Below are 27876 nucleotides of genomic sequence, written 5' to 3'. Positions count from 1 at the left end.
CGCCGCCCTCCGCACCCGCGGCCTGGGCTCCGCGGGCCCGCCCGGAACGACCGGGGGGCGGGGCCGCGGGAGGCCGCGCGCTGATTGGCTGCGGGCTGGGGCCGCGAGCGCAGGGCTGGGGCGGCGGGGGCGCCGAGGCGAAGCGGGGATCCGTCCGGGGGCCGAGGCCGGGAGAGCGGCGAGGAGGGAAGAAGGACGGGGAGAAGGGGGAGGAGGCAGGAAAGGAGGGACCAAAGTGGGAAAGGAGAAGTGGGGGGGGCGGTGAAATCGAGTTTCTGGCTCCTCCTCGGGCGTCAGCCTTTCTCTTTCTAGTGGAAGCGGGTCGGAGGGGGCGCAGAGAAGTAGTAACAGGAGCCTCGCCGACGAGGACGGGCTGCACCCCGAGCAGCGGCCGGGGCGGCCGGGGCGGGCGGGGCGGCCCTGCCTGACGGTTGAGCACCTTTGGGGTTCTAGAATTCGGTGGACTGGAACGCCGAGCCTGCGCTCCCCGTGTTTGCCCCGCTCCCAAGCCACCCCCCCAAATCACTGTGCCCCATTATTAGACGTAGAGGCGGTCATCGTGGTTGCCAGCTGGAGCCGATTACGGAGGCGAGGCACTCGGTGTAGCAGAGATAAGCGCTGACCGTAGTTCCGAGGGCGTGGGTTCATTGCATCTTCGCGAGATTGATTATTCAGACACAAGGCTACTTCTCAAGAACCTCCCTCTAGGTATCTTAAACCGCCTTTAGAACGAAATGAAGTATAAGAAAATAAAATACCCTGCTTTTTCTAAACTGGAATTCGGTACATGGACCACGCCCGACATTCTTGGCGGTCGCTATCTTAACCTAAGCCAAATCCTTAATGGTCCCTTCAGAATTGTGTTCTGCTAGGATGCCTTAAAATTTTTATCAGCCTGCTTGGGCCTTTATAAAGCTTATTTCTGCCCAAGCTGTTTTAACTATCCACTCCATTTTTATATCAGACTTTCTTTTTTTAACATCCTGGGTCGGCTTTTGCTTAGCATTAAAAATTTTTTTTTTAAGTGAGACACCTAAGAAAGAGACTCTCTGCAGCTTGGAATTTGCATTTAAATATATTTTCATACACTGCTGGTGGGAGTGTAAATCGGTTCAGTCTTTTTGCAAAGTAACTTGGAAACAAGGATCAAGAACCTTAAAAATGTTGGTAACCTTTGACTTGGGATTATCCCACACATGGGTATCTAACAGAAATAGTCCAAAATGCAGAGAAAGGTTTCCGTCCTTGTATTTATTTGGTAGTCATATAAAAATGAGGGTTTGACAAACAAAATCCTATAATTCTATAAAAGCACAGAAATGTCTTGTGAGAAATAGAAATCTGCTATATTAAATTTATACTGACAAATTATTGTTGCCCTGGGTAGTCATGAAAATTCAAAAAAGCTTATGTGTGACCGTGTATTTATGAGTTTTCAGAGGTTGCTCTGACATTCAGGTATTGCGTCACAAAGCCCTCTTCTATTTGATCATTCTCAGCTGAGTATTCACATTGGCAGATAGACATCACTTCATCACTTCCCTGAAGGAGAGAAGCTGCATGTTGAATATCTTCAAAGAGATTGCTTTCTCCCGAAATTTGCTCTAGAAATTACAGAAACCAACACTTCCACAATGTCTGTTAAAACAGATGATCAGATGACTCTGATGAGCACTGAGGGGTTGCCCTAGGAAGAGAGCCATGTCATTGGGAGATTTTCAGTTATGGGTGTTCTCCACCTTGCCTTTATCTTAGAGTAGAATCACAAGTTCGCAGGAGACAGAATAAAGTGGCAGTTAAGGGCCCCAGCTCCGCTATCAACTTCCTGGGTTGGAATCTGGCTTCCATTCTGTGCTAGCTGTAGAACCTTAAATTTCTATACAGCTCAATTTCCTTAACCTGTAAAACTGGGCCAATAACATGCTCTAAACTCTGTGGGGGCTCTTTATTAACTCTCCTCTACTTCATGTCTAGCATCACCTACTTACTGCAAGGCTCAATCCACTTAAGACCTTTGTATAGAAACTGTGCCTTCTTTGTGATCCTGTGTATATGGGTGTGTATGTGCTTTATTTTTTAGTAATGTGTTTATTGAGATATAATTCATATACCATATATTTCACCAGTTTAAAGTGTATGATTCAAATTGGTATAGCCACTATGGACAACAGTATGGAGGTTCCTCAAAAGGTTAAAAATAGAGCATTGATCTATTTTTATAGATCTGGGGATTTATATCTGAAGAAAATGAAAACACTAACTCAAAAAGCCATCTGCACCCCCATGTTTATTGCAGCATTATTTACAATAGCCAAGACATGGAAACAAACTTAATTTGTTTGTGCCCATCAATAGATGAATGGCTAAAGAAAATATGAGATATACACACAGACACACACACACACACATAGCCACACAAAGGAATATTATTTGGCCATGAAAAAGATTGAAATCTTGCCATCTGTGACAACATGGGTGGACTCTGTGGGCGTTATGCTAAGTGAAAGAATTGAAACAGAGAAAGAGAAATACCTTTTGATCTCACTTATATGTGGAATTTAAAACAACAAAAACAAAACCACTCCAAGCTCAAAGATAGAGACAGATTGTTGGTTGCCAGCAGGGGTGGGGGCAGTGACAGAAGAATGAGTGAAAGGGTCAAAATGGATAAACTTTCAGTTATAAAATAAGTAAGTTGGGATGCCTGGGTGGCTCAGTGGTTGAGCATCTGTTTTTGGCTCAGGTTGTGATTCTGGTGTCCTGGGATCAGGTCCTGCTTCAGGCTCCCTGTCTCCCTCTGCCTAGGTCTCTGCTTTTCTCTGTCTCTCATGAATAAATAAAATCTTTAAAAAATAAAGTAAAATAAATAAGTCATGGGAATGTAATATATGTCTATACAAGCATGATGTCTAAAGTAAATACTGTATTGCATATTTGAAAGTTGCTAACAGAGTGAATCTTGAAAGTTCTCATCACAAAAAAAATTTAACATCCATATATGGTGATGGATATTAATTAGACGTAATCACAGTAATGTGATTATTTAGCAATATATACAAATATTGAATCATTATGTTGAAACTAATGTTATATGACAATTATACCTTGATTAAAATAATAAAAAATAAAGTGTACAATTCAATGGTTTTTAGTCTATTTACAATCAATTTTAGAATATTGTCATCACCTCAAAAAGAAACCCCATAGCTATTAGCAGTCACTCCCCATTTGCTCCCAATTCACAGACCCTGCCCAGGCAACACTCATGAATTTTTCTGTCTCTGTATATTTGTCTATTATGGACATTTCCTATAAATGGAATCATATTTGGTCTCTTGTGGCTGATTTCTTTCATATAGCATAATGTTTTCAAGGTTCATCCATATTGTATAATGTATCAATACTTCATTCATATTTATAGCTGACTAATTTTCTATTGTGTGGACATAGCACGTTGTGTTTATTCATCAGTTGATGAGCATTCGGGTTGTTTCCATTTTGGGGGTATTATGAATAAAGCTGTTATGCACAAGTTTTTGTGTGGACATATGTTTTCAATTGTTCTGGGTATATACTAAGGGTAGAATTGCTTGAGCCTATGGTAACTCTATGCTTAACTTTCCGAGGAACTGGCAAAGTATTTTCCAAAATGTCTGCACCATTTATATTCCCACCAGCAATTTATAAGGAAATGTGAAATAGTACAGCTGTTTTGGATACGTAGGGTATCTCATTGTAGTTTTACTTGCACTTCCCAAATGACTAATGATGTTGAATGTCTTTTTATGTACTTACCATTTGTAGATCAGTTTTTGGAAAAATGTTTACTCAGACACTTTGCACGTTTTGAAATAGTATTATTTGTCTTTTTATATTGGGTTGTAAGGGTTCTTTCTATATTCTGACTACAAATCCCTTAGCAGATACATGATTTGCAAATATTTTCTCTGATAGTTCCATAATTTTCTTGATAGTGTCCTTTGAAGCATGAAAGTTCAATTTTCATAAAGTTAGTTCATTTTTCTGATTTTTTCTCTGGTTACTTATGCTTTAGGACTCATATCTAAGAAAACACTGTCTAAAGTCATGAAGATCTGCACCTATTTTCCTCTAAGAGTTTTATAATTTTAGCTCTGACATTTAGGTCTTTAACCCACTTTGAATTAATATCTTAGTATGGTGTGAGGTAGGGGTCCAACTCCACCCTTTTGCATGTGGATTTCCAGTGTTCCACCATTTGTTGAAAAGACCATTCTTTCCCCCCTTTTAATTGTCTTGGCATTCCTATTGAAAATCAATTAACCAAAAAAAAAAATCAATTAACCATAAATGTATCAGTTTATTTCTAGACTTAATTCTATTCCATTTAGTCTTTTTTTTTTTTTTTTTAAGTCAGGTTTGTTTGTTTGTTTTTAAGTAAGTGCTATGCCCAATCTGGGGCTTGAACTCACCACCCTAAGATCAAGAGTCATGTGCTCTACTGACTGAGCCAGCCTGGTGCTCCTATTCCATTGGTCTTTATATCTATCCTCAGGCCAGTACCACATAGTCTTGATTATTGTAGCTTCATAGTAAGTACTGAAGTGAGGAAATATAAGTCCCCTGATTTTGTTCTCCCTTTTGTTTTGGCTATTCTGGGTCCCTTATACTTCCATATGAATTTCATCAGTTTGTCCATTTCTGGAAAAAAAAAAAAAAGGAGCTGGAATTTTGATGGGAAATGTGTTGAATCTATAGATCAATTTGGTCAATCTATCTTTTTTATTTTTATTTTTTAGAGATTTTATTTATTTATTCATGAGAGACACAGAGAAAGAGAGAGAGGCAGAGACACAGACAGTTGGAGAAGCAGGCTCCCTGTGGGGAGCTTGAGGTGGGACTTGATCCTGGGACTCCAGGATCACAACCTGGGCCGAAGGCAGATGCTAAACCACTGAGCCACCCAGAGATCCCCTCTTTCCACTTATTTATGTCTCAAATTCATTTCAGTGACATTTTGTAGTTTTCAGTGTACAAGACTTGCACTTCTTAAATTTATTCCTAATATTTTATTCTGTTTCATACTATTGTAAATTCTATGATTTGCTATTTACAAATGGATTTATTGTCTTAACTTCCTTTTCAGGTTGTTCATTACAAGTGTATAGAAGTACGATTGATTTTTGTATATTGATCAAAATATTACAACCTTGCTGAGCTCATTTTTTAGTTCTAATAGTTTTCCCTTCATGTATTTTGGGTCTTTGTTGTTTGGTGTTACGTGTTTATAATTATTAGACCTCCAGAGCCTTCTTTACTTAGCTAATTCTTCAAGGGGAATTGGCAAGAGAGAAAGAAAAAGGAGAAGTGTGAAAGAAGGGAAAAGAAAAGGGGGGAAATGAAGTCCAATAGCTGTCAAACTTTAGTATGGATTTCAGTGACCTCAGGAGATTTTTAAAATCATGATCTCACAGAGATTCTGATTTGGTCTGGGGTGGAGTCCGGCAACCAGCATTTTTAACTCACATATCAGGCATTTTCTGATGCAGTTTAGAACACAGATGGGATTTTAAAGAACACATGGACTTGAAAAACTCAATTCTCCCCACTCAGCCAAACTGTTCTTTAGTCTTTTTCATCCTCCACAAATGGCACCATAATCCATCCAATTGCTCAAGTCCCAGACCCAAGAGTTATTGATGATTCCTTCATCTTCTTTATCTCTCACACCTTATCCATTACCAAGTCCTTTTCATTCTATCCATTAAATATATTCTGAGTCTCTAGGCTCAGTCAGTTACATGTCTGCCTTCTACTCAGTTCATGATGCCATTGTGCTGGGATCAAGCTCCATGTTGGGCTCCCTGCTCAGCAGGGAGTCTGCTTTTCCCTCTCCCTCTGCCCCTCCCCACTGTTCATGCTCTCTCTCAAATAAATAAAATCTTAATAATTATATATATATATTAATTTTTTTTCTGTCTCTATTGCCATCACCAACTCCCACCTTGGCTACTAGTCTTTCTGTGTCCTTTCTTGCCTCATCTTACAATACATTCTCTAGTCAGCATGATTTTTTAAAAATTTAATATACTACACAGCACATATTTAATACATGTACCTTTTTATAAGTTTGACATGTGTATACACCTGTGAAACCATTACCATAATCAATATGTCCATTCCTCCAAAAATTTCCTTAGGCCCTTTGGTAATCCCTCTCTATTGCATCTCCCCAGTCACCTGTCCCCAGGTAACCACTGATCTGCTTTATGTCACTATAGGTTTTTCTGCATTTTCTAAAAATTTCTGTAAATGAATATATACAGTATGTACTCTTTTGGTATGGCTAATTTCTTTTTTTAATTTTTTAGTGTTTTTTTTAAAGATTTTATCTATTTATTCATGAGAGACACACACAGAGAGAGAGGCAGAGACATAGACAGAGGGAGAAGTGGGCTCCATGCAGGGAGCCTGACATGGGACTCGATCGTGGGTCTCCAGGATCAGGCCCTGGGCTGAAGGCAGCGCTAAACCGCTGAGCTACCTGGGATGCCCTTTAATGTTTTGTTTTGTTTTTTCTAAGATTTTATTTATTTATTCATGAGAGACAGAGAGAGAGGCAGAGAGACACAGGCAGAGGGAGGAGAAGCAGGCTCCATGCAGGGAGCCCGATGCGGAACTCAATCCTGGGTCTCCAGGATCATGTCCTGGGCCAAAGGGAGGTGCTCAACCACTGAGCCACCGAGGCATCCCAATTTTTTTATGTTTTAAAAGTTTTGTTTATTTGAGAGAGAGACAGAGACAGAGAGCAGGAGCAGGGAGGAAGGGGAGAGGGAGAGGAAGAAGCAGACACCCTGCTGAGCAGGGAGCCCAATATGGGACTCAATTCCAAGATCCTGGGATTATGACCTAAGCCAAAGCCAGACACTTGACCAACTGAGCCACCCAGGTGCCCTAGTATGGCTTCTTTCACTCAGCATAATAATTTTGAGATTCATCCATATTGTAAGGTTTATTATTTTCAGTTAATGAATAGTTTTCCATTGTATGGATATACCAGTTTGTCATTTGTGTGGGTATATAATGTTTTCACAATCACAGGTAAAGTTGCGATGAACAGGATGCCTGGGTGGCTCAGCGATTGAATGCCTCCCTTTGGCTCAGGGTGTGATCCTGGGGTCCTGGGATTGAGTCCCAAATCGGGCTCCCTGCATGGAGCCTGCTTCTCCTTCTGCCTGTGTCTCTGCCTCTCTCTCTGTGTCTCTCATGAATAAATAAATTCAATCTTTTTTTTTTTAAAGTTGCTATGAGCATTCATATACATGTCTATATATGGGCACATATTTTCCTTTCTCCTGGGTAAATGCCTAGTAGAAGAATGGATGGAACATATGGTAGTTTGTTGTAGTCATTTTTTTTTTTTAAGAAACTGCCAAACCATTTTCCAAGGGTCTTAACATTACATTCCTACCAGTATTACACGAAAACTCTACCTCCTTCACATCCTCGCTAACACTTGTTTTATTTTTTATTTTTATTTTTTTAAGATTTATTTATTTATTCATTCATGATAGAGAGAGAGAGAGAGAGAGAGAGACGCAGAGACACAGGCAGAGAGAGAAGCAGGCTCCATGCTGGGAGCCCGATGTGGGACTCGATCCGGGGACTACAGGATCGCGCCCTGGGCCAAAGGCAGGTGCTAAACCGCCAAACCACCCAGGGATCCCCTAACACTTGTTTTAGGTTAGTTTTTAATAGTAACCATTCTGATAGATATGTAGAGAATATCTCATTGTAATTTTATTTTTATTTATTTTTATTTTTTAAAAAGTCTTTATTTATTTATTCATGAGAGACACACAGAGAAAGAGGCAGAGATATAGGCAGAGGGAGAAGCAGGTTCCATGTTCCATGCAGGAAACCCAATGTAGGACTCGATCCTAGGACCCTGGGATAACGCCCTGAGCCAAAGGCAGAGGCAACCACTGAGCCACCCAGGCATCCCTCTCATTGTAATTTTAATTTCCATTTCCCTAATGATTGATGATTTGGGACATTTATTTTTATTTTTTTTAATTTTTATTTATTTATGATAGTCACAGAGAGAGAGAGAGGCAGAGACACAGGCAGAGGGAGAAGCAGGCTCCATGCACCGGGAGCCCAACATGGGATTCGATCCCGGGTCTCCAGGATTGCGCCCTGGGCCAAAGGCAGGTGCTAAACCGCTGCGCCACCCAGGGATCCCTGGGACATTTTTTTTTTTCATGTGCTTATTTGCCATTTGAATATCTTCTTTGGTAAAATATAAATTCAAACATTTTGCCCATTTGTAAATTGGGTTATTTGTTTTCTTATTATTGGTTCTGATAGTTCTTTATATTTTCTGGATGTAACTCTTTTATCTGATATATGACTTGCAGATACTGACTCCCAGTCATTGTCTTATCTTTTTATTCTCTCAAAAGTGTCTTGTGAAAAAGCAGAATTTTAAATTTTTGATAAAGTCCAATTTGTCAGTGTGTTCTTTTATGTATCCTGTTTTAGCTATCATATAGAAGTAATCTTTGCCTAAACCAAAGTCAGAAAGGCTTCTCCTAGGTTTTCTTCCTGAAGACTTAGGGTTTGGAGGTTTACATTTAGGTCTATTATCCACATTTGGTTAATTTTTGTATATGGTGTGAGGTATGGATCAAAACTTGTTTTTTGTTTTTTAATATAGATTTCTATTAATTCAGCAACATTTGTTTTCATGTGTATCTGAGGTTTTTTGTTTTGTTTTGTTTTTGTTTTTGTTTTAGAGAAAGAGAGTGGGGTGGAGGGGCAGAAGGAGAGAATCTTAAGCAGGCCCCAAGCCCAGCGTGGAGTTTGATGGGGGGAGGGGGGCACTCCATCTCACAACCCTGAGATCATGGCCTGCGCTGAAATCAAGAGTCAAAGACTTAACCAACTAAGCCATCTAGGCACCTCTTTTCAGCATTTGTTAAGTGATGCCCTTTCTCCACTCAGCTGCATTTGCATCTTTGTAAAAAAGAGAGTTGTCCATATACACGTGGACATCTATTTCTGAACTTTCTACCCTGCTTCATTGATCTATTTGTCTCTCTTTTTTTTTTTTAAGATTTATTTATTCATTCATTCAGAGAGAGTGAAGAGAGAGGCAGAGACACAAGCGGAGGGAGAAGCAGGCTCCATGCAGGAAGCCTGATGTGGGACTCTCGATCCCAGGTCCCCAGGATCACACCCCAGGCTGCAGGTGGCGCTAAACCGCTGCACCACCAGGGCTGCCCTCTATTTGTCTCTCTCTCTTTTTTTTTTTTTTTTTTAACAATTTTTTAAATTTGTTTTTTTTAATTTTTATTTTATGATAGTCACACACACACACACACACACACACAGAGAGGCTGAGACACAGGCAGAGGGAGAAGCAGGCTCCATGCCAGGAGCCTGACGTGGGACTCAATCCTGGGACTCCAGGATCGTGCCCTGGGCCAAAGGCAGGCGCCAAACCGCTGCACCACCCAGGGATCCCTCTATTTGTCTCTCTTGATGGTAATACCATATTGTCTTGATTACTGTAACTTTATAATAAGTCTTTTTTTTTTTAAAGATCTTATTTATTTACTCATGATACAGAGAGAGAGAAAGAGAGGGGGGCAGAGACACAGGCAAAGGGAGAAGCAGGCTCCATGCCAGGAGCCTGACGTGGGACTCAATCCTGGGACTCCAGGATCGTGCCCTGGGCCAAAGGCAGCCGCTAAACTGCTGAGCCACACAGTGATCCCCTATAATAAGTCTTGTTATTAGGTTGTATTAATCCTCCAAAGTTGTTCTCTCTTTTCTTTTCTTTTTTATTTTTTTTAAGATTTTATTTATTTATTCATGAGAGATACAGAGAGAGAAAGGCAGGGACACAGGCAGAGGGAGAAGCAGGCTCCATGCAGGGAGCCCAATGTGGGACTTTGATCCTGGGTCTCTAGGATCATGCCCTGGGTTGAAGGTGGCACTAAACCACTGAGCCACTGGGGCTGCCCTGTTCTTTCTTTTCAAAGTAATTTTGACTATTTTAGGCTCTTTGCATTTCCATATGAATCTTAGAATTGTCCTTTCAATTTCTACCAAAAAGAAAACCTGTTGGGACTTTGATGGAGATAACAGAATATATAGATAAATATGGGGAGGATTGACATATTAACAATATTGAATCTTCTAACCCATGAACATGGTATATCTCTCTTTATATACATCTTTAATTTCTCTCAGCAACGCTTTATACTTTTGATTGCACAGGTCTGGCATACCTCTTGTCAGATGTATCCCTAAGGAATTCAGTTTTTGATAGTATTGAAAACAGTTATTTTAAAAAGATTTATTTATTTATTTGAGAGAATAGGGAGGGGCAGAGGAAGAGAATCTTCAAGCTGACTCCTTGCTGAGTGTGGAGCCTGATGTAGGGCTTGATCTCACAACCTTTGAGATCATGATCCAAGCTGAAACCAAGAGTCAGATGCTTAACCAACTGAGCCACCCAGACACCCTGAAAATAGTATTGGTTTTATAGTTCCAGTTACTGTTTATTAGTACATAGATATACAATTGATTTTTGTATGTTGATATTATATGCTACAGACTTGCTAAGTTATTTGTCAGTTCTAGTACTTTTGGAAATTCAATTGGATTTTCTAAATAGATTATTATATTGTCTATGAATAAAGATAATTTTGCTTTTTCTTTTCCAATTTTTTTCCTTGCCTAATTTAACTAGTTAGTAGAATTACAATATTCAATGGAAATAGTGAGAGTAAGCATTCTTACTTGCTCTTTATCTTAGGGAAAAAGCATTCATTCTTCATCATTAAGTATGATGCTAGCTATAGGCTTATTTTATTTATTTTTTTAATTAATTAATTTATTTATTTATGATAGTCACACAGTGAGAGAGAGAGAGAGAGAGAGGCAGAGACATAGGCAGAGGGAGAAGCAGGCTCCATGCACCGGGAGCCCGACGTGGGATTCAATCCCGGGTCTCCAGGATCGCGCCCTGGGCCAAAGGTAGGCGCTAAACCGCTGCGCCACCTAGGGAAGCCTATAGGCTTATTTTAAAATAATGTGGCAACATATATATCACATGAAATTTTGGTATTAGATATTTTAATTTTATGGAAGGAAGAAAGGAACTCTAAAGAACACAGGAATGGCCAACTAAGAAGCAGCCATGTCCCTCCCACCCCAGAGCTGAGATCATGTATTTAAGGAAGAGGCCCCTCTAAGGTTAAGAGCCAGACTTTCTTAGGGAGCACATGGACCTGGATCTATGAATGGTAGAGAGGTTATTGTTGTGCCATACCAGTGAAGTTGCTGGAAACTACTCTCCAGGAATGGCTTGAAGTTTGTTCTGTAGGGTGCTGGGAACTGTTCATAGGATGTATCTCACTATAGCCATGAAACTACCTGACAGTCTGTGCCTGTGGAGGCTGCTACTTGCTAGGTATTGTTAGCTCCTGTATACCATGGGAGCAAGGGGACTTAGGGAAACTGCTGTAGTTTCAGGGGCATGGCATTGGGGCAGCTGTGTATCCTGAAGGAGGTGCATTAGAGAAGCTCTTTTTACTGCAGGATCTAGATAAGGGACAGGTTTACATTCCTCAGAGGCCTGGCTCTGGAGAAGCCACCCCATGCTGAGCTTACTGAGTAAGTGAATAATTCTTCCTGCAACGTCTCTCCAGTGCCCTCTACTGTCAAAGCTTAAACATGTGCCAAATGACAAAGGCACAATGTTTAAAGGGCCCATATCCATTTTCACAGAGCAGGCAATGAAGAGTGAATTTGGATCTGAGAAACAATAATTTGATAACTGGCATAATTTCCTACCTGAAAACTTAAAACTTTTATACTTAACAATGATTAGGTATAAGGGAATTACTGAAGTTACAGAATTGCTGCATATCAGAATCTATGGGGCAGCCCAGGTTGCTAAGTGGTTTAGTGCCGACTTTGGCCCAGGGCGTGATCCTGGAGACCCGGGATTGAGTCCTGCATCAGGCTCCCTGCATGGCACCTGCTTCTCCCTCTGCCTGTGTCTCTGCCCCCCTCTCTCTCTCTCTCTGTGTGTGTGTCTCTCATGAATAAATAAATAAAATCTTAAAAAAAAAAAAGAATCTATGAGATATATGTAAAACATATATCCCAAGGAAAAATTCAAGAAAAATTCATATCCCTAAAGCCTGTATTGATGAAATTAAACAATAAATTTAATTAAATTAAAATTCACTAAATTTCCAATTTAAGTTAGAGAAAGAACAAAAGAAACCACAAGGAAGGGGCATCTACATAGCGCAATCAGTTGAATATCTGACTCTTGGTTTTGTTTGTTTTCTTTTTTTTTTTTTGTTTTTGTTTTTGTTTTTGTTTTTGTTTTTTGACTCTTGGTTTTGGCTCAGGTCATGGTCTCACAGTTGTGAGATCAAGCCTTGAGTCAGGCTCCACACTCAGCACAGAACATGCTTGAGTTTTTTTCTCCCTCACCTTGTGCCCACCCTCCTCCAAAATAAATAAATAGGGATACCTGGGTGGCTCAGCCAGTTAAGTTCATGATTTTGGAGTCCTGGGATTGAGGCCTGAGTCAGGCTCCCTGCTCAGTAGGGAGTCTGCTTCTCCCTCTGCCTCTGCCTCTACCCCCTTTGTGTTGTCTCTCTCTGTCTCTGTCTCTCTCAAATAAATAAATAAAATCTTTAAAAAAATACATCTTTAGAAAAATGCAAGAAACCACAAGAAAGAACATAATAGATAAAAAAAAAAAGCAGGAATAAAGAACTAGAAAACAGTAGATCAAAATAAATAAAAATTCTGGTTCTTTGAATAAAGTCATAAAATAGATAAACCACTAGCTAATTTTACTTAGAAGTGTATGCAGAGGATAAAGCAGAAATGTGCAGAATAAGAAATGACAAGAGGAAAGTAATTATTAATACAGAGGAAGCCAGAAAGTCATAAAGTGTCCTTTATACAGATAGCCCTATACAAAAAAAATTTTAAAGCTAATGAATGGTAATACCTTAGGAAAATATAGTTGACCAAAATTGACCTTCCCAAGATGAAAAGTTAAATCAATCTCAAAGAAGAAATATAGAATGTTTTTTTTTGAAATATAGAATGTTATCAAAGAACTATCCCACATCAAAATACAAGCTCAGATAGTTTCACAAAAGAATTCTATGAAATCTTAGAAAATAGTCCTGTTACTACATAAATTGTTCAGAGAGAAAAAAACGGTAAACTTCTAAATTCTTTATATGAAGTAGTTTAGCATTGATGTTTCAAGCTAATAAAGATACCCTACACATGATAAAATTATAGACCAATATCATTTACAAATATTATTTTTAAAAATCTGAAATAGGGCAGCCTGGGTGGCTCAGCGGTTTAGCGCCAGCTTCAGCCCAGGGCCTGATCCTGGGGAACTGGGATTGAGTTTCACGTTAGGCTCCCCGCATGGAGCCTGCTTCTCCCTCTGCCTGTGTCTCTGCCTCTCTCTCTGTCTTTCTCTCTCTCTCTCTCTGTATCGCTCATGAATGAATAAATAAAATCTTTTTTTTAAATAAAATCTTTAAAAGATAAATAAAAATATTTATTTTTATAAATAAAAAATTAAAAATTAAAAAATATTTATATATTATAAAATAAAAATATTTATATATTATAAAATAAAAAATAGGGATCCCTGGGTGGCGCAGTGGTTTAGCGCCTGCCTTTGGCCCAGGGCGTGATCCTGGAGACCCGGGATCGAATCCCACATCAGACTCTGCATGGAGCCTGCTTCTCCCTCTGCCTATGTCTCTGTCTCTCTCTCTCTCTCTCTCTGTGACTATCATAAATAAAAAATTTAAAAAAATTAAAATAAAATGAAAAAAATAAAAAAAATAAAAAAATAAAAAAAAATATTTATACTGCCAAACTCAAACACCACATTAATAAAATAATAAATCATGACTAAATGGGGCTTATAACAGAAATGCAAGGATGGTTCAATATTAGGATATCCGTTAATATAATTCAACAAATTTATAGATCCAAGAAGAAAAATTATGTGATTATTCTCATATGTGCTTTAAAAACATTGACAAAATTCAACATCCATTCCAAAAAATGAACAAATAAAAACTAACTGAAAACAAAAACTCTTGTGGAAACAGGAATGGATGAATACTTCCTTAACATGATGAAATATATTACCTTAGTCCTAAAGACAGTATCTTATTTGAGGGGAAAATACTAAAGATCAGGAATAAGGCAAGAATAACAACTAACCCTACTATTGTTTAAGATTGTACTAGGAGTGTAAGCCAATGCAATTAGACAAGGGAAGTAAAGATAGGCAACATAACTGGAAAAAAATATATAACTTTCTCTTTCCCAAAGACATGATAGAATACCCAATAAACCTAGAGAATCAATGATAATACTATCTCAAATGATATGAGAATTCTGTAAGGTATAATATATAAAATTAACACAAAAAATTAATAGTTTTCTTTTTTTTAATATTTTACTTATGGTTTATTTACTTATTTTAGAGAGAGAAGGAGAAAGCATGAGCATGACTGGAGCAGAGGGAAATGGAAAGAGAATCTCAGGCAGACTCCAAGCTGAGCAGGAGCCCTGATGTGGGGTCCATCTCATGACCCTGAGATCATGACCTGAGCTATAACCAAGAGTTGGACACTTAACCAACTGAGCCACTTAGGTGCCCTTTAATAGCTATACTATACACAATAATCAATTAGAGGATAATATTGTAGTAAAAAGAACCATTACATTACAATAGCAAAGAAGATAAAACATTTATGAATAGTGCAAAATCCGTATGAGGAAAACTGAAACACTCTTGAAGAATACAAAAGTAGACTTGAGCAAATGCAAAAAACATCCCTTATTCTTTATTAGAGTGATTCAACTTTCTCTCCAAATTAATTTATAACTTTAACCTAGTCCCCTGTAAAAACACCAACAAATACCAACAAACTTTTTTTGTAATGAGCTGGACAAATTGACATTATACTTCATATGGAAAAGATGGAATTTTTCTTAAGTAGGTGCCACAACCTGTGTGGAGCTCAACATGAGGCTTGAACTCATGACCCTGGGATCAAGACCTGAGCTGAGGGAATCCCTGGGCAGCTCAGTGGTTAAGCGCCTGCCTTCGGTCCAGGGTGTGATCCTGGAGTCCCAGGATCGAGTCCCACATCAGGCCCCTTCATGGAGCCTGCTTCTCTCTCTGCCTGTGTTTCTGCCTCTCTCTCCCTGTGTGTCTCTCATGAATAAATAAATAAAATCTTAAAGAAAAAAAAAAGACCTGAGCTGAGATTAAGAGTTGGATGCTTAACCTACTCAAGCATCCAGGTGCCCTTGCCCTGAAAAGATGGCATTTTAAATAAGTAGTGTTGGGCTAAGCAGAAAACTGTTGGGAAAAAGTGATAAAATGAAATTTCTTTGTCTTTCTTCTTTCTTTTCTCTTTCTTTCTTTCTTTCTTTCTTTCTTTCTTTCTTTCTTTCTTTCTTTCTTTCCTTTCTTTCTTTCTTTCTTGGAGTGGGGTAGGGGAGAAGAGGGAAAGGGAGAAAGAGAGAGAAATCTTTTTTTTTTTTTAAGATTTTTATTTATTTATTCATAGACACACACAGAGAGAGGCAGAGACACAGGCAGAGGGAGAAGCAGGCTCCATGCAGGGAGCCCGTTGTGGGACTAGATCCCGGGTCCCCAGGATCACACCCCAGGCTGCAGGCGGTGCCAAACCGCTGCACCACCAGGGCTGCCCGGAGAGAGAAAATCTTAAGCAGGTTCCACACCCAGCATGGAGCCCCAAGTGGAGCTTGATCTCATGACCCCAAGATCATGACCTGAGTCAAAATCAAGAGTCAGACACTCAGGGGCAGCCCAGGTGGCTCAGCGGTTTAGCGCCACCTTTGGTCCAGGGCCTGATCCTGGAGACCCAGGATAGAGTCCCTACGTCGGGCTCCCTGCAAGGAGCCTGCTTCTCCCTCTGCCTATGTCTCTGCCTCTCTCTCTCTCTGTGTCTCTCATGAATAAATAAATAAAATCTTTTTTTAAAAAAAGTCAGACACTCTACTGACTGAGCCACCTAAAGTGCCCCTAAATTAGATTCATACTTAAATCCCACTGATTAGATGAAATTCCAAATGGATCCGAGTTCTATACATAAAAGATGAAACCAGATGACCAGATAAGGATTAGAGGAAAACATGGGTGAATTTCTCCATAGTCTGGATATAGGGAAAGCTTTAAAACTGTGTCTTAAAATCAAGATCCAATATTTAAAAACTCATTCATTTAGTCTGACTACATAAAAATAAAAACCTTTACTTTTTTTTAAAATTTTTATTTATTTATGATAGTCACAGAGAGAGAGAGAGAGAGAGAGAGAGAATGTCAGAGACACAGGCAGAGGGAGAAGCAGGCTCCATGCACTGGGAGCCTGATGTGGGATTCGATCCCGGGTCTCCAGGATCAGGCCCCGGGCCAAAGGCAGGCGCTAAACCGCTGTGCCACCCAGGGATCCCTAAAAACCTTTACTTGACCAAAAACACCATAAGCAAAGTTAAAAGACAAATGACCAACAGGGAAAAAATATTGTAATTTATATCACAGATAAAGGATGAATATCTCTAATACACAAAAAACTTCTAAAAATCTGAAGAAAAAAGACAAAAAGATACCCTATAGAAAATTTGGCAAAAGACAGGACTATACAACTCACACACAAGATATCAAAATGGTCATTAAACATGTGAAAATATGTTTAACAACTCATAGTAAAAAAAAATAAAATGATCTTAAGAATTCTGCGTTAAGAAATAAACCATTTTAGGGCGGCCCCGGTGGCACAGCGGCTTAGCACTGCCTGCAGCCTGAGGTGTGATCCTGGAAACCTGGGATCGAGTCCCACGTCGAGCTGCCTGCATGGAGCCTGCTTCTCCCTCTGCCTGTGTCTCTGCCTCTCTTTCTCTCTGAGTCTCTCATGAATAAATAAATAAAATCTTAAAAAAAAAAAAGAAATAAACCATTTTATTTATGGTCAAATGATTTTCCACAAAGGTGTCAAAATAATTTAATGGGGAAAGAACAGTCTTTTCAATGAGTGGTTCTAGGACAAATGAATATCCACATGCAAAAGAATGAAGTCAGACTCTTGCCTCACAATATATATAAAAATTAACTCATAATGAATCAGACCTAAATGTAAGAGCTAAAACCACAAAATTCTTAGAAGAGGGATGCCTGTGTGGCTCAGGGGTTGAGTATCTGTCTTCGGCTCAGGGCATGATCCTGGGGTCCTGGGATCGAGTCCCGAATTGGGTTCTCTGAGGGGAATCTGTTTCTCCCTCTGCCTATGTCTCTGCCTCTCTCTCTGTGTCTCTCATGATTAAATAAATAAAATCTCTAAAACAACAACAACAACAAAAACTCTTAGAAGAAAATATAGTGGTAAATCTTTATGATCCAGGGTTAGACAGTGATTTCTAAAGTATAATGGCAAAAGCACAAACAATAAAAGAAAAAAATAGATACATTGGATTTCATCAAAATTTTAAACCTTTGTGTTGAAAACAACACTCAAGAAAGTGAAAGGACAACACACAGATGGGAGAAAATATTTGCAAATATATATGTGATAAGGTTTAATATCAATAATACATAAATCCTATAACTCAATAACAAAAGGACAACACAATTAAAATGTCAAAGGATTTGAATAGAAATTTCTCCAAAGAAGACATATGGGTAAACAATAGCACAGGCAAAATGACTCAGTATCATTAGTTATTAGAGAAATACAAATCAAAACCACAATGAGACACCATTTCACATCTACTAGACTGGCTAAAATGAAATAGACAATGAACAAGTGTTGATAAGAATCTGGAGAATTTGGAACCTTCATACATTGTTGTGGCAATGCAAAATGGTACATGTCTTTGGAAAATTCTGGTAGTTCCTCAAAAAGTTGAATATATACCTATCATATGACCCAGCGATTCATCTCCTAGGTATATATCCAAGACAACTGAGAACATGAATCTACATGAAAACTTGTACATGAATGTTCATAGCAGCCTTATTCATAATAACCTAAAGTTGAAAGAATCTAAATGCCCATCAATTGATGAAAGGATAAATAAAATATGATATATCCATATATCAATAGAACAATACTCAGCAATAAAAAGAAATACATGCTATATGCTACAACATGAATGAACCTTTAAGATATCCTATGTGAAAGAAGTCAGTCAAAAAGACCACCCATTGCATGATTCCATTATTTGAAATGTATGGAATAGGCAAATCTCTAGAGAAAGATAGTGGATTAGCGGTTGCCTAGGGCTTGGGGGAAGGGAGATTTGACTTCTAATGGACATGAGTTTTCTTTTTGGGGGGTGATGAAAACATTCTAAAGTCAGATTATAATGATGATTATACAACTCTGTAAAGCTACTATTAAACATTGAATTCTATACTTTACATGAGGGAATATTATGATATACAGTTGATCCTTGAACAACATGGGGGTTAAAGGTACTGATCCCTGTGTGGTGAAAAATTCACTTACAACTCTTGACTCTCCAAAACCTTAACTACTAATAGCCTACTATTGACAAGCTTTACTGATAACATAAGCAGTCTATTAACATATTTTTTATGTTATATGTATAACACACTGTATTCATACAATAAAATTAGGAAGAGAAAAGAAAATGTTACTAAGAAAATCATAAGAAGGGGCACCTGGCTGGTTCAGTCAGTAGAATATGTGACTCTTAATCTCAGGATTGTAGGTTTGAGCTCCACATTGGGTATAGAAATTACTTTAAAAAGAAAATTATAAGGAAGAGAAAACATTTATGGTACATTGCTGTAAAAAATTTGCATGTAGGGGCACCTGGATGGCTCAGTGGTTGAGTGTCTGCCTTTGGCTCAGGTTGTGATCCTGGGGTCCTGGGCTCGAGTCCTGCATCAGGCTCCCTGCAGGGAGTCTACTTCTCTCTCTTTTTTTCCTTTAAGATTTATTTATTTGTTTATTCATGAGAGACAAAGAGAGAGAGGCAGAGACACAAGCAGAGGGAGAAGCAGGCTCCCTGCAGGGAGCCCGGTGTGGTGTGGGACTCGATCCTGGGACTCAGGATCACGCCCTGGGCTGAAGGCAGAGGCTAAACCGCTGAGTCACCCAGGTGTCCTGGGAGTCGGCTTCTCCTTCTGCCTATTTCTCTCCCTCTGTGTGTGTGTCTCTCATGAATAAATAAAATCTTTAAAAAATTAAAATTAAAAATTTGCATGTAAATGGACCCATGCAAATCAAACCCATGTTGTTCAAGGGTCAGCTGTATAAATTATATCTCAATAAAACTGTTTTTTTAAAAAAATATTTTATTTATTTGAAAGAGAGAGAGAGCAGGGGAAGAGCAGAGGGTAAGGGAGAAGGAGATAATCTCCAGCAGATTCCTTGCTGAGCACAGAGCCCAACATGGGGCTTGATCCCAGGACCCTGATATCATGACCCCAGCCCAAACCAACAGCTGGACACTCAACCATCTGAGCCACCCAGGCACCCTCAATAAAACTGTGTTTAAAAAACCACAGTGAGGGCAGCCCCAGTGGCTCAGCGGTTTAGCACCGCCTGCAGCCAGGGGTGTGATCCTGGAGATCCAATCCCACGTCATGCTCCCTGCATGGAGCCTGCTTCTCCTTCTGCCTGTGTCTCTGCCTCTTTCTCTCTCTCTCTCTCTCTCTCCCTCTCTTTCTCTGTCTCTATGAATAAAGTAAAAAATCTTAAAAAAAAGGTCTACTTTCTTAAAAAAATAAAATAAAAAATAAAAAATAAAAAAAACATTGAGATACCATTTCTCTACCAAAATTTAAAATATTGATAATTCACTCTGTTGGTGAGGCCTCATAGAAGCAGGCGCTCTCATACATTGTTGGCGGGAATGCAAAACAGTTCAACCACTGTAGAAGAGAATATGGCAATGTCTAACAAGATCATGTATGCCCTTCCTCTATACCCAACACTCTCACTCACAGTGGTCTTCCCTGAAGATATACCTCCAGGAGTAGTTAAATACATGCACATACACAGAAAGTTTTTCATTGCCACATGATTTGTAACTGCAAAATACTTAAAATGACCTAAATGTCTACACATAGGAGATAGGTAGAAAAAAACTGTGAAACATACAGTGGGTTCTCTGCAGCTGCAAAAAAGAATGAGAACAATCTTATGAATTGACACAGAGTGCTTTCTGACATACATTATTAAGTATGAAAAGCAAAATGCATATATAGAAAGAGGATACATAAGAGGACAGGCATCTGCTTATCTTAAGTAAAATAAACAGTATATCTGATATCTGATTATCTGTCTATATCTGTATCTATATATAATTATTTTGAAGAATTGGCTCATGTGATTATGGAGGCTGAGAAGTCCCATGATCAACTGTCTGCAAGATGGGGACTCAGGAAAGCTGGTGGTATAATTCAGTTGAAGTCCAAAGACTTGGGACATAGGGGTGCTAATGGTATAAATCCTTGTCTGTAGGTCAGAGAAGATGAGATGAGATGTCCAGTGAGGCAAAGGGGGCAAATTCCTCCTTCTTCTCCCTTTTGCGTTATTGAGGCCTTCAGTATATTTTTGTGATGTCCACCCATGTTGGAGAGGGTCATCTACATTACAGAGTCCACTGATTCAAATGCTAGTCTCATCCAGAAACCCCTCACTGATATCCCCAGAAATAATGTTTAATCAGTCAAATTGACACATAAAATTAACCGTCACATATGTTTATATATATGTATTTATATATGTATACATATAAGTAAATTTTATATGTGTGCACATGATTATGTATGCATGTGTAGCTAGAAGCAAAATAGTTATTAGCATGTTTCTTACCCAGATCTTGGGCTTTAATACCATTCCACACTACCTGGAAGCAGGACTACTTGTAGAAATGGTATATTTCACGACAGAAGAAAGTACAAAATGATCTCAAAACATCTTATTATGCCATAAAATTAAAAGTGCCAAAAAAGAATAATGGAGATGTGTCACAAGGACACCAGAGCCAGTTTGAAGGGGCTGTCATTGGCCAAATCTAGGACAATTTGAGCACCAAAATAATTAAGGACAGTAATGAGTTATAAATCATTGAAGATAATAGAAATCCACTAATATATATACACATATATGTGTATACATACACATAACAATTAGATAAATAGGTGAGACACAGAGAAGGCTCTTGCATATAGTAGAATGTGGAGTGCTGACTGGTGAATATGAAGGAAATGCTGGAGCTGGAAAGTCATCATTTTTCAAGTGTAATAGTTGCAGTGGACTGAATGTATGTGTCCCTCCCCCCAAATTCATGTCAGAGCTCTAATGTGATGGTCTTTGGAAGTAGGACTGTAGGGAGGTAATTATGTCATGAGAGTGGAGTCCCTATGATGGTGTTGGTGCCCTTATCAGAGAGGAAGAGAGGTAGCCCTTTCTCTGTTTCTGACATCTGAGGATACAAAGAAAAGATGGCAAACAAGGAAGCAGGCCTTCACTGGAACCTGACCATGCTAGAACCTGATCTCAGACTTCCAGCCTCCAGAACTACGAGAAAGAAATGTTTCTGGTATTCTGTTATAGCAGCCTGAGCTAAGACGACAGCAAAGATTGGTTCAGGCAAAAGCCATCAATGGATGCTAACTATCTGAAGAAAATTTTGATAAAGAGCTGGATATTTGCATTGTCTTAAAATATCTCCCCACAGATTGCTTATTCATTCCGGGTGGAAAAACAGTAATGATACAGAAGTTAAAAAGTACACAATACCTTGACCAAATGATTAAATGGACATCATGTGCCTCCAAATGGGATTCTCTGAGGATTACAATGTCACTTCTGTGGTATTCTAACTAGAGATGTGTAGCCTGAAAGGAATTAGGAGAAAGTACTAGTTAAACACAAAAGGAAGACATTCTATAAAAAAATGAAGGGAGAGGTTGTATTTTTTAAAATGTCAATGTTATTAAACTCCAAGAACAGCGAAGAAACTGTTCCAGATTACAGAAGACTAAGGAGACATGATTCCATAGAGAACATTATTGGTTCAATTGATAACATTGAATGAAGGCCAGCCTCAGGCATCTCTCATTGCCCTTGGGGCAATATGTTAGACACAGTATGTTCTTCTCATGGCTAAGGCAGCTGTACAAGAAGACACAGTCAACTGCACAAATATAGGTTGAGATCTCTACTGTGGTGCATCTGCCAACATCCCCCTGGCCAAGGCAAGTGACATGGCCAACCCCAAAGTCAAGGGGTGAAGTCCATTCTGTCCCTAGTGAGAGAAAATGAAAAATCCCAGGCAAAAGGAGGATACAGGGATGGGCGAAAAATTGGAGGCAAAAATAATTTAACCTTTCACAGGCAGCCAACATGAATATGTGGTAACTATTTAGAAAAATACTTGTTAGGGCAGCCCGGGTGGCTCAGCGGTTTGGCACCTGCCTTCATCCCGGGACATGATCCTGGAGTTCTGGGATGGAGTCCCACGTCAGGCTCCATGCATGGAGCCTGCTTCTCCCTCTGCCTGTGTCTCTGCCTCTCTCTCTCTCTCTCTGTGTGTGTGTCTTGAATGAATGAATGAGTAAAATCTTAAAAAAAAAAAAAACCTTGTTAAATTAGAGCAAGTCAGGATGCTAATTGGTAGGGATGAAAATATTGCTTTTTTTCTATAATTTTGCCTTTGAAAAGGGCAATGAGGCAGCTAACATGTAGCAAAGAGAGAGGCTGATTGCCTCAGCCTGCATTACTGACACATCATCTCCACTTGTGGAGCCTTCCCTAGAAGTATCTGATTTTTATCTTTTCATCAAGGGAGAAAGTACAGGGAAATGACAAGGAATAGATGCATACAGTGGAATGACACACTATTCATCTATGTCTGGAAAGACAACTATTGGTTATTTGTGCCAGTCTCTCTCCTAGTATGGCAGTGGGAACTTTCAAGAGATCAAGTTAAGAAAGTTGCTTGTTAAGCAAATAATTTGAGCAGATGGAGTTGGAGCTTACTTAGAAATGCTTGTTACCTTATGCCTTTTCTTTCTCTAGTCTGCAGATAAGCAGATGTTCTTTTCTCTAGATAGCTGCACTAATCCTGAAAATCAGAGTATTCTCTCTGTGTTGAAGAAAGTCTTTGCCCACAAAGTCTTGCCCTTCAACAATTTTCTGGACCCCATACAGAGCACTGTATTATGACTAGACGATGGACTTATTGAAGCAGCTGAATGAAGGGTCGATTTTAGTTTGTGTAGTTTGTGTTTGCCTGGTATTCATTCATCCTTCCTCGGGTAATAGTGCTCTGAATTCCCTTTGAAGACCCAATTTCTCCCACTCATGACTCAATGCATATGGTTCTCATGGAGCCCATTCCATCCCCTACTCCAGGTGGTCCTGACACCCAAACTTGAGCCAATCCGTGTATTGCAAACCCATGATTGGTTTAGGAGGGATTCACTTTGGGAGACAGTAAGAATCAGATCCAGGACCTTTTTTTTTTTTTTTTTTTTTCCAGCAACTGTTTAGAAGAAAGAAGCTCCTTTTTCCTGAACGCTAATTTGGGATGAAGTAAACTTAGAGCTGCTTGGATTCCCCATTCAGGGGAAAATTGAGACCACTTTCCAATGCGGGAGAGCCTACCCAAGAGGGAAGCCAACATAGAGGGAAACACAGCTGAGAAGAGAAGAAAACACCAAATCCTGAAAATCGTCTGAGCTGGATCCAGTGATGCCTAAATTTACTTTCAGTTCCATAAGTCAATACAGCTTAATTTTATTCCCCTGCACATTTTATTCCCTGTAAATCTGTTTCAGTGGGGTTTCTCTTGCTTGAGAGGAGGAGCAGGTTTTATTTATCTTTGTCTCCCAAGAACCTCGAACAATCCCTGTCACACTTGTGGAGAACCTTCCTTGTATGCCAATTTAAAGGGTTTAAACTATTGTGGGCAGGTGCGAAGTAACAGAAGGGCTCTAAGGAGCAAAGATATGAGGCCTTTTACGTATCAGAGCTTTAGGTGGGTAGAGCTTCGTGTCTTTGCTACATTCAAAAGTAAGCAATGGGGGACACAATACTATTACCTCATTGCCCCCTAGCTAAATCACGTACCCTCTGACCACAAGAGAACAGAGCCCTGAGTTATGCTCCCTCCATAGGTATGTGAGAGTTCGGGTTTCTGTTTGGTAGTTCCTCACCAAACGCCTCCCCCTCACCTTACCTGGACTGCTCGCATATGGAGACTTCTAGGTAGGACGAGGCAGGTGGGCACACATTTAGGGCGGGCATAAAGCACACTTCATTCCGCATGGTAATAGCAGGCACTCGTTAAAGGCATACACTAGCTGTGGGTGATTAAAATCTAATTGAAATAGGCATCCTGTGAATGGCTTCCAGTACCCAGGCAAGAGAACACTCTTAAATGCCTGCAAATTGTTTTATGGTAAAGCGCCCATCATCCCTTCTCTTCTAGAAGGTCCTATGGCAGAACTGGTCTTCCTCTATCTCCTGCTCTATGACACATGTAGCCTCTCAATTACAACATGTATTATGGTATGACTGTGGAGTTTGCATTCCCTTCTAGATGTGGACCTTGAGAGCAGGGACAATCTTATTAATCTTTATGTTCCCTGCTCTCCCACACACCTCACAGTGCCTGTTGGGTGAATTGACTTGGTGAAACTCAATCTCTAAACATGCCTGATGCAAAAAAGTGATTGAAGATATACATACTCTCTGACTAGCTATGTTTATTAGGACTCTTCTGTGGCCACTGACAGAAACTCAACTCAAACCGACCCAAGCAAAAAAGCAAAACCCAAAACCCAATCATCCCTTCACCTCCAGGCACAGCTAGATCCAGAGTCTCAAACAGACTCTCTCTCTACACCTCTCTGCTTTTCTTCGCTTTGGACTTCATTCTCGGGTAAGCTCTGCACTTGAGGTGAAAGGCCGGTCACCAGCACCTGGAGGCTAAATTTTGCCAGGTAAGCAAGCCCGGCAGGTACGAGCTCCTGGTGTCAAAATCTCTGCAAAGATCCAGTCTCATTGGCTCGGTTGAGGTCACGTGCCCATCACAGAGCGGGTTGTAACCGGGGGACTGCGCTCTCCTGATTGGCCAGATGCGGGTCACGTGCTCAGTCGTGGCACCGGGGCGGGAGGCCCGCCCCACCCAAATCACGTGGACGGGGAGTCGGGGAAAAGTGGTTCCTCGAAGGAAGACGGGGGGAGTACTGCTCGAAGAAAGGAGGATAGATCGTGGGCAGCCAGAAGCCACAGTGTCCGCTCTATACAAGCATTTGACAATGCGCGTGTGTGCGCGGGTGTCATTTCGTGAATTACAACAGTAACAACGAGAGCTACCGTCCATGGTTTACTACGCTCCCGCGCTGTTCTGATCGCTTTGCGTCTATTAGCTCATCTGATCCTTACACCAACCCTGTTATTAACTTCAACGGGCAGGAATTCAGGTCTAAGCGAATTAATTACCATGCTACGAGGTCTCACAGTAAGAAACGTTGGTCGGAAGCCTACCGGAGTATTTGGGGTTTTCTCTTCCCCTCCCCCGCTGGGGCGGATTCACACAGCAGAGGCTGAGCGCTGCAGGCGGCCGAGGCCTCCGCCAAGTAAACACTCAGGAGACAGAAAAGTAACGGGAGATCCCTGTCCGGAAGGATCCCAGTCTGGTGGGGGAGACAGACGTAAACACCGGATTACCGTGCAATATGGTAAGTGTTACAGCAGCGTTCTCCACAAAGAATTCTCCCTTTTGTTTCCTTCCACATAAAGGGGTTTAAAAAGTCTTGTTATACTTCGGTAGTGCTATGAAGAGAGGATCAAAGACTTTCAGTTAAAATAGAAATTATTTCTACCATGGACCTCATTGAGCATTATTAGATCCAGAAGAGAGTCATCAAACGGGGGTGGTCCTGTTCAAATTACACTTTGCAATTAGGAAAATGTACACACTGCTCCCCAGCTGCCCCAGCTTCCTCGGTGCCGTGGCTACCCTTTCACATTTTTCCCACCACGTCTAGTCTTCTGGTTAAGCTGTCCTGTGCCCCCTAGACCTAACCTAACAAAAACATGGAAATTAATCCAGTATATTTGAAAGTGTGGGAAAGGCAATTTGGAGTGGTACTTTTATATGCATGAAATGATGTTGAATTACTGTCTGCAAGTCGTTACCATTTTCAGTACTCGCGATTCTTTTAATGACGTATAAAATCTCACCTTGGTGTTAGCTTATCTTTAACACCTCCTTAATATGTGCTGATTCCCTTTTAACAGGGGGAGAGAGAGAGAGAGAGAGAGAGAGAGAGAGATGGAGAACTAGAGGGCCCAGGCCTCAATGTCAGAACTTTGAATAGGTAACTAACTAGACCTAGTGGGTATTCAGTGACACTATTTGGCTTTTCTTATGTTTACTTTTAGAGTTACCTTCTCTTTATGTCACAGTGTAAAGCTTCCCTTCAGAGAAACATATTTAATCTTTGAGTTGGTCAATTTAAAGTAAAATATTAAGTAAATGCTGGTAGAGCTGGGATGTGGACATAGCAGTGTTCCTGAGTGTGCACTCAGTTCAAATTTTGGAAACACTGCCCTCACCTTTTGGATCCCCTATTTTTGGCTTTTCATAGTTTTTTACCCCCAGGCAGGTTTCCCTTCCCATTCTGTGCCCCTCAGACATTTTGCGCAGAAACTGTCTTATAGTTCTCTCCAGAATTGCCTGCAGTGGTTTCTAGGTCTTTCTGGCTAGACTAGACTCTCTGTCCCCAGCTTCCAGCACCAGGTCTGGCTCAGAGAAGTCCCCAGGATTAGGTTGCTTGCTCCTGTGCTCTCATGTATGAAGATGGAGCTTTCAGGACTGTCTGTGCAGCATCTAGGCTCAACTACAGCATGCCAAGGCATCTCCACCCCTGGAAATCTCTGTAGCGTGGATCCGTTAGAGTCAGAGAGGAGGCGTGTGAAGGAATTTCAGCAAGGGCACACTGGATTCCTAACTGATGTGAATGGCAAGGGAACCATACAACCCAGGGTGTGTTCTTGGCAGGTGTTACTGACCCACTGCTGGAGGCGAGGGGCAGACTCTGATTCTGAAGGGGACACATTGCCCCCATAGGCTGAAAGAAAGCAGTTTGCAAGGGGGGGCCTGCTCTCTCTTCTCACTGTCTGTCACCGGAGCTGCTCGTTAACCTACCACTGGGCAGCTGTCTTTTCAGGCCACATAGACGGGACACAAGTTGATGTTGACATTTCCAGCTTTCAGTGATGAGCGCCAAGCACAGAGATGGGAGCCCTCATCCTGTTCATTGAGCTTATGTATGTGTGTGGGTAGGAAAGGACAGGGGATGGGGAGGTAGCATCTGAACACCCAACCTTGGCTTTGTTTGGGTCCTTAGTCCCGATTCTGAATATTTGAGAATTCAGGAGTTTCCTTCCCACCCCAACCCCACCCCAAACTTGTACCCTTTAGCTGAGAAATTACCAAGTGTTTTCTGAAGGTAATTAAATACAGGCAGAATTTAGTAGAAGTGCTCCCCACTACATGACTAGAAGACTGAAGAGTTTTAAAAAGCAGGAGGTTCTAGGAAATATTTGCTTTGATAAACAAGCCCTTTCTGCCCACACTTAGAGCACTATCATGGGGCTTATTTCTGAGAATCTCTACGGCTCATCCTCCATAGGGTGTCTGGTTTTGATTGATAATGAGCCTCGTGAGAAGAGTACACCTGGAAGGAGAGTCTCCTAATTGGCTTTGGCCTACTTGCCAGTGGCAGGA

General features: G+C 40.4%; 2 long non-coding RNA genes across 3 annotated transcripts in view; both read left to right on the top strand.

Annotated features, from left to right (window-relative positions):
- Positions 1-193: 193 nt before the first annotated feature.
- On the top strand, positions 194-24650 carry LOC144312625 (uncharacterized). Its single transcript, XR_013378139.1, has 2 exons — positions 194-708; positions 23617-24650. It is a non-coding gene; the product is annotated as an uncharacterized LOC144312625 (long non-coding RNA).
- A 223-nt stretch (positions 24651-24873) lies between these two features.
- LOC144312626 (uncharacterized) overlaps positions 24874-27876 on the top strand; it is a 36323-nt gene continuing 33320 nt past the window's right edge. For both annotated transcript variants that reach the window (XR_013378141.1, XR_013378140.1), the window contains exon 1: positions 24874-25822. This is a non-coding gene — a long non-coding RNA (uncharacterized LOC144312626). The remainder of the gene's footprint in view (positions 25823-27876) is intronic.

Source organism: Canis aureus, chromosome 4 (assembly GCF_053574225.1).
Source record: "Canis aureus isolate CA01 chromosome 4, VMU_Caureus_v.1.0, whole genome shotgun sequence".
In the NCBI taxonomy this organism is placed as follows: domain Eukaryota; kingdom Metazoa; phylum Chordata; class Mammalia; order Carnivora; family Canidae; genus Canis; species Canis aureus.
Note: the sequence above shows the minus strand (reverse complement) of the source record. Positions and strands in the feature narration are given on the sequence as shown.